We start from the raw sequence: 7,224 nt of genomic DNA, 5'->3' as shown, positions 1-7,224 counted from the left end.
TACATTCTGCTGAGGGGAAAATACACAGGAAGTCATTAAAACGAGGCAGGTAGAAATGGACACACTTAAGAAATGGTTTGATAAAAACAGATTCTTAGTACAGTCAAACAGAAATATAATAGATGACGTACAAAGTGCAAAAAAAACAAATGTTTAGGATTTATAATAGATCAGACTTGGGCAAATTAAGGCTCAGGGGCCACATACGGCTCAAATGTTGTCAATATTCAGTGTTTTATCCTTCATAGTTAATATTGTAAGTCCCATTTTGTTTATTTTCATGTACATTCCGGGTGTCTTCAGTAAAAAAAAAAAAAAAAAATCCACTCCGTTTTTTAAACCGGCCTGTCATAACGTTCTTAGCTTCCAATCAGATTGTAGAAGTTGCTTCCTAGCAGATCCACTGTAGACACGGCACAGGAGCCAAGCCAAGTTTTATTGTGAATACCGTATTTCCTTCAATTGCCGCCGGGGCGCTAATTAATTTAAAACCTCTTCTCACTCTGGCACTTACCAAGGGCATGCGGTAAATTTAGGCCTGCGCTTAAAAATTTCAGTGTGATGTAAGGATACCATCATGAAAAGCACATTTAATAAAAAAAAAATGTTATTATGGTCTTACCTTTACTTATAAATGAAGTCCATGCGCAGCTCCTTCTGATCAAAAGCATCGATAACTTGTTTATAGAAGTCTTCCTTATCTTTCTTCAGTTTTAAGTCTCTCTGTCTCAATGGAGATCTTCCTTTATTACCTCCTGCTTCGATTGAAAGTCCAGTTTAGAAAACGGTTTTATTTTAGATATGTAATCCTCCATGTTAAAAGTGCAAGGGAGAGGAAAAAATATACGATCGCTGCTCACTCTTGCTGCTTGTTGTCACTTCTTCTGCAGCCGAGTAGTCGCAAGAAGGATCACTAGCGCCCTCTACCACCAGGAGGCGGGAGTCATTTAATGACTCATATTTGACACACGCAGCTACGGTATATTAATAAAACATAGCTGCTTACTGTTCTTTTTAGCATATTCAATAGCTTGGACCTTAAATCCTACTAAATAGCTCTTAATTTTCTTCCCTTTATGCGATTTTAAATGATTGAAATTAGCCTACTCCATTTTGAAAATGATGACAGGTGAAGTGTCACGCATGAAGTGACGAGTTTGACCCTGCGGAAATTCTAGGCATATGCTAATTATTTGGTGAAACCAGTTTGACCGGGCGGAAAATTTAGTCACGCGCTAACAAAAATAATATTTTGCGAAATGAGTTTGACCCGGCAGTAATTCTAGGCAGGCGCATACTATATACCCGGCGGCAATTCAAGGAAATACGTTAGATTGTTTGCCTTTCTCCAGTAGAATATGACTTCTCAGTCACGACCGTATCCTCTCTCCTCCCCTGCTCTCGGTCACTTACTGTTAAAGACAACAAAATATTAGATTAACACGTACCACTTGTGAAATCTAATCACCTGTCAGCTGTGTCTCGCCCTCATCCGATGGTGCTTGTCCTAAGCACCATAGACAGAGGCGGTGACCTTTGCCCCTGCAGGCGCTCCGGCCACAACGCCCCTCACACTGATATTGTGAGATTTTGCATTAGAGTTCCTAAAAATCAGCCAATATCGGCCCCCAGAAACATTTTTTTCTTTAAAATTGACCCCCCCGAGGAAAAATAATTGCCAAGGCCCGTAATAGATAATAAAATGAGCTGGAAACTCGACATCATGTACATAAGACATGTAGTGGTGAGAAATATTTCAGTATTGAACAAGTCAAAAGAAGAACTGAATCAAAAAGTCACTCTACACTCATCATTGGTGTTTTTATACCTGATTTTGTGTGTAGCGATACGGGGGAACAATTATAAAAGTACACCCACAGTTCTGCCGCAAAGGTCACTCACTCAATAATACATTAGGCCGCATACAGAGAACACACAAATCCCCTGTTCATTGATTATAAAATTGTGAACCGAACGAACCTGGTATAGTTTCAAACTAAACAATGTACAGAGCAAATAACAACGAACTGCCCAGTATCCCTCAAAGAAGACCCAAAAGCCTTTACATTAATGCACAACCTTAAAAGCATTTAGTGTACTGTTATGGAGGATTAAATATCATTAATTTTTTTTTCATTTTATTTTTATTGTCATCCAGCATAAGACATTTCTATCCATTATGTCATATTCACATACATCATATAGCTGTTGTTTGTCCTAAATGTCAAAAGTATTTTTTTTATATTCCCGTCATACCACCACCCCCCCCAAAAAGGCAAAATAAACAAAATAAAAAAAAGTAATTATAAAAGTAGTATATACAAATACATCTATTAGATAAACAAAACATAAATAATACATTGATAATAATAATAAACATAGATAAAGTAAGATACATCTAAAAATATATATATATATATTATCAGAGGTGGGTAGTAACGCGCTACATTTATTCCGTTTCATTTACTTGAGTAACTTTTGGGATAAATTGTACTTCTACGAGTAGTTTTTATGCAACATACTTTTACTTGAGTATATTTATAGAGAAGAAACGCTACTTTTACTCCGCTCCATTTATCTACATTAAACTCGCTACTCGCTACTTTTTTTTATCGATCTATTAATGTTTGTTTTGGTTATGACAGAGCTTCAAAGTAGAATCTACTCATGCCTGCGTTTCACCAATCACATGTAGTCACTGGTGACGTTGGACCAATCAAACAGAGCCAGGCGGTCACATGACCTGACTTAAACAAGTTGAAAAACTTATTGGGGTGTTACCATTTAGTGGTCAATTGTACAGAATATGTACTGTACTGTGCAATCTACTAATAAAAGTTTAAATCAATCAATCAATCAAAAGTCTAAAGGAAAAAAGACACTTTTTATTTCAACCGTACTTCCCGTCAAAAGCCTAAAGACTGATCGCACAGTTCCTGTCTTCACAATAAAAGTGCCGCTCCATCGCGCCTGCGTTAACAAAATAAGAGTCTCCGAAAGCCAGCGCAAACAAGCTAGCAAGCTACGGAGTTTGCTGCCAATGTATTTCTTGTAAAGTGTATAAAAACCAATATGGAAGCTGGACAAATAAGATGCCAAAAACCAACGACTTTCATGTGGTATTAGACAGAAAAGAGGAACGTTTTTTCTCCTCCATTTGAAAACGTGGACGTCTGATTCCAATCAATGCAAGTCATCAGAATCAGGTAATACACCAACTTATATTCTTGTCTTCATGAAAGATAGGAATCTATATGTTAAACATGCATGTATATTCATTAAAACACCTTCAACATGTCAACAAAAACGGCAAAATAAAATATATATATATATATAAATAAATGTATATCTAAATATATGTATGTATATATGAGGTAGATGACCTCGACTTAGTCATTTACTAAGTAATTGATAAACGTTGAAAAACTTATTGGGGTGTTACCATTTAGTGGTCAATTGTACGGAATATCTACTGTACTGTGCAATCTACTAATACAAGTTTTAATCAATCAATCAATCAATCAATCAATCAAATCAATGAATGCCTACTGAGGCTATGGTGCTATTAAGGTATGTGGCTCAATGTGCCATTTTTTAATTTAATTTTAATATACTATTATTTATATGTATTATTGTTTTAGTTGCTCTGAATTTGCTCATTGCTATTTTTATGTTTTTGTGCATTATTTGTTGCCGTAATCAGGTTACTCATCAGTTACTCAGTACTTGAGTAGTTTTTTTCACAACATACTTTTTACCTTTACTCAAGTAAATACTTGGATGACTACTCTTTACTTTTACTTGAGTAATACAAATCTCTAAAGTAACAGTACTCTTACTTGAGTACAATTTCTGGCTACTCTACCCACCTGTGTATATAATGTAGGATTCAAATATGAAGTGGATTACTGTATTTTCCGGACCATAGGGCGCACCGGATTATAAAGCACACTGCCGATGAATTGTCTATGTTCGATCTTTTTTCATTTATAATAACATTTTGATAGATTTTTGTAATGTTCTATATTTTCAATGGAACATATACAATGTTGGTGTTGTTTTCTCGAGTCATATTGCCATCATAGCGCAGTCTACAAGTATCTCTTATGTTTGACTGCCATCTACTGGTCACACCGTCCTGGGCATGACGTTAAAGTGCATCCGACAGTGGAGGCTCTTCTATGGGGGTCTTGGGGCACTAGGGGGTTAACCCCTTTACTAATGTTACCCCAGGTGCCCCTTGGCAAAGGCCTAGTACCTGACTTCCCCCTAGCCAGGGATACGGTGAAGACTTCAACAGCGGTAGATTTAAGAACTACCACAATGGCTGTGATGGCGGAAGAAGGCTGCAGCAGAAAAGGGTCCCCCGGCGTCTTGGACCCCATGCCACTGGACCCTGACCCAGATCGTGTGTTGACTGTCTGTGCACCAGTCTCCTCACGCACAGGCATCCTCCAGAAAGGGATACACCCCTACCAGGAGGATCGTCATACTCGTTCGAGTGACCGCCGATGATGATGATGGCTGCTCACACTTATCACTGCACCATGTACCAAATAAAATAGCTTCGAGGTCGGTAGGCAAAGCCAGAATTATTGTTTTGAGAAAAAACATTTTTTTTTAGGTGCGCCTTATAGTCCGGAAAATACGGTAAACTAAAGCCTTTACATGAGCCAGCTTAAGAACTAGTATAAGCAGATGTTATTTATTTTTTTATGAAATATACTAAATAACTGTCGAAGCAAAGAGACTGATATTACAATCATGTACTCATTGTGGGACTGGGGTAGAATGTGATTACGTTCCCCTTTATACCAATTTACTCAATCTGAGTTATTGTCACTTCCTACCTCTCGCTACCCGTTATTTTTCACTTTTATTTTTATTTTTTGCTGCTTAAGGGGCAGGAGTGGTAGACGTTTGATCATTTGAACAAAATGTGGGCTTGTGGATTTTTAACACGTTCTCTAAAAATTGAATTGAATTGATTAAAAAAAAAAATCGGGATAGTATCGCTGATACTGATACCGATCATAGGATAATGCTGTGAATCTGCCTCAAGTTAGTAGTGTGTATTTCTGGTCTTGTCACCCGCTGCCGGGCGACATGGATCAAAATAGACGTTAGAGACGCTTTGGTGAACAAAAAGTTGATTTATTTTAAGCGAGTGTCTTTATACAGGACTGCAGTACCTGGAGGAGGTCTCGTAAAAAAAAAATAAAAAAAAATTAGGCACTCCTAACTTTGAGGAGCCAAATCACAGTCTTATATTCCTTCTTTCTCTGGCTGGGTGTGTGTTAATTCAGGAGAGTACAACCTGACCATGTAAGGAGGTGATTGTATGTAAGTGACTAGGAAGATAACAGATGTGTACCTCAAGTTAGTAGATTATGATGTGTATTTCTGGTCTTGTTACCCTCTCCCGGGCAGAAGGGCAACACGGCAGTGCGGCTGGATCAAATGAGACGTTTGAAACGCTTTGCTAAACAAAAAATTGCTTCATTTTAAGCAAGTGTCCTTATACAGGACTGCAGTACCTGGAGGAGGTCTCGTCAAAAAAAAAAAATAGGCACACCTAACTTTGAGGAGCCGAATCACAGTCTTACAGTTCTTCTTTTTCTGTCTGGGTGTGTGTTAATTCAGGAGAGTACAACCTGACCATGTAAGGAGGTGTTCGTGTGCAAGTGACTGGGAAGACAACAGATACTGTATATACCTGAAATTAGTAGATTATGATGTGTATTTCTGGTCTTGTCACTCTCTGCCGGGCATAGGGGTGACATGGATCAAAATAGACGTTAGAGACGCTTTGGTGAACAAAAAGTTGATTTATTTTAAGCGAGTGTCCTTATACAGGACTGCAGTACCTGGAGGAGGTTTCGTTAAAAAAAAAAAAAAAAAAAAATAGCCAGATCACTGTCTTATATTCCTTCTTTCTCTGTCTGGGTGTGTTAATTCAGGAGAGTACAGCCTGACCATGTAAGGAGGTGTTCGTGTGGAAGTGACTGGGACGACAACAGATGTACATCATAACTTGCAAGTTGACGTCGTCACGTCAGGGTCGCATCTTACTGTGTGGGTCGTTCTCCCAAGATGCAGATGGAACTCTGGACGAAGCGTGCAGGTAAGAATATGATTTGTTTGTCGTACAACATACAAAAATACAGGCGACAAACAAAAGAGGTGTGTGCCAATCGCACGGGGAGCTAAGACAAAAACTTAGCCCAGGAAATAAGAAACATACCAACATAACTGTTTCATACAGCAGACAAGGAAGCCAAACCATGTGAATAAGTAGCTATCTGATTAGTGCCCGGGAGCAGGTGAGTGTCCCAAACAGTAATCAGAGGCAGGTGGAACAATTTAAATGAAATAGTTGTTCCAACTAAATGCCAGAACGTATGACTATAAAAATATAAAAATAAAATCAGTAGTCAGTAGAGTACTGAGGGGGAGGGGCAACGTGTGCCTCAGAGAGAGAGATGTTTGCACTGACATCATGAGAGACTACGCTTGCATGAAGTCTGAGGAAAATGTAATTCATTTTTGACGTATACACGAGAAACCGCAGCAAAAGCATTGATCCCACCACGCTAGTATCGATCCGATACCAATATCGAGACTGCGTAGCTACGTTACATTAACGTGACAAAGCTAGTGATTTTCCTGTTTTCTTCCCGGGTGTCGGCGCAAGGTGATACTAACATGTTGGGATCAAAGCCAGAGACGGCGCTGCTTGTGACCTGCGGGGAAAGAAGCGCTACATGACTCACATGAAAACAAGTGCTCGTTGGCACGCTGACTCAGTCCACTGCTCGCCGGCCAAATTGGAGTTTTTCCTCACTTCACACTCGGACAACATCACTTTCCTTTGTCCGAACTTGTCATGTCTTTGTGATCATGTTCTGTTTTGCTTTCTGACTCCAATAGTTCCTGTTTTTGCGCACCCTGGTTTGTTTTGTCACCATGACTACCGATTAGCTTTAACCTGTCATGTCACGTACCCGTTTATTAAAGCCTGTAGTTGCCAGGCAGTCAGCCTGGCGACATCACCCTCTACACACCCTTGCTCCCTGCTGACGATCCATGCTCTTTTCTCGTTCTACATAAGTTTTATTATTCATGTCATAGTTTGCATGTTTTGTTTTATGTCCATAGTTTATGTTGTAGTATCAGTTCTGTGAGCGCCTTTTTTTGAGATATGATTAAAATATGCCGTTACCT

At 39.0% G+C, this 7,224-nt stretch overlaps 1 long non-coding RNA gene across 2 annotated transcripts in view; it reads left to right on the top strand.

Moving 5' to 3' along the window:
• The window catches only part of LOC133559943 (uncharacterized), a 209,969-nt gene that overhangs the window by 92,744 nt on the left and 110,001 nt on the right, over positions 1 to 7,224 (top strand). For both annotated transcript variants that reach the window (XR_009808349.1, XR_009808350.1), the window contains exon 3: positions 5,961 to 6,124. This is a non-coding gene — a long non-coding RNA (uncharacterized LOC133559943). The remainder of the gene's footprint in view (positions 1 to 5,960; positions 6,125 to 7,224) is intronic.

This window comes from Nerophis ophidion, linkage group LG10, assembly GCF_033978795.1.
Source record: "Nerophis ophidion isolate RoL-2023_Sa linkage group LG10, RoL_Noph_v1.0, whole genome shotgun sequence".
Lineage (NCBI taxonomy): Eukaryota > Metazoa > Chordata > Actinopteri > Syngnathiformes > Syngnathidae > Nerophis > Nerophis ophidion.
This window is presented reverse-complemented; position numbering and strand designations above follow the sequence as displayed.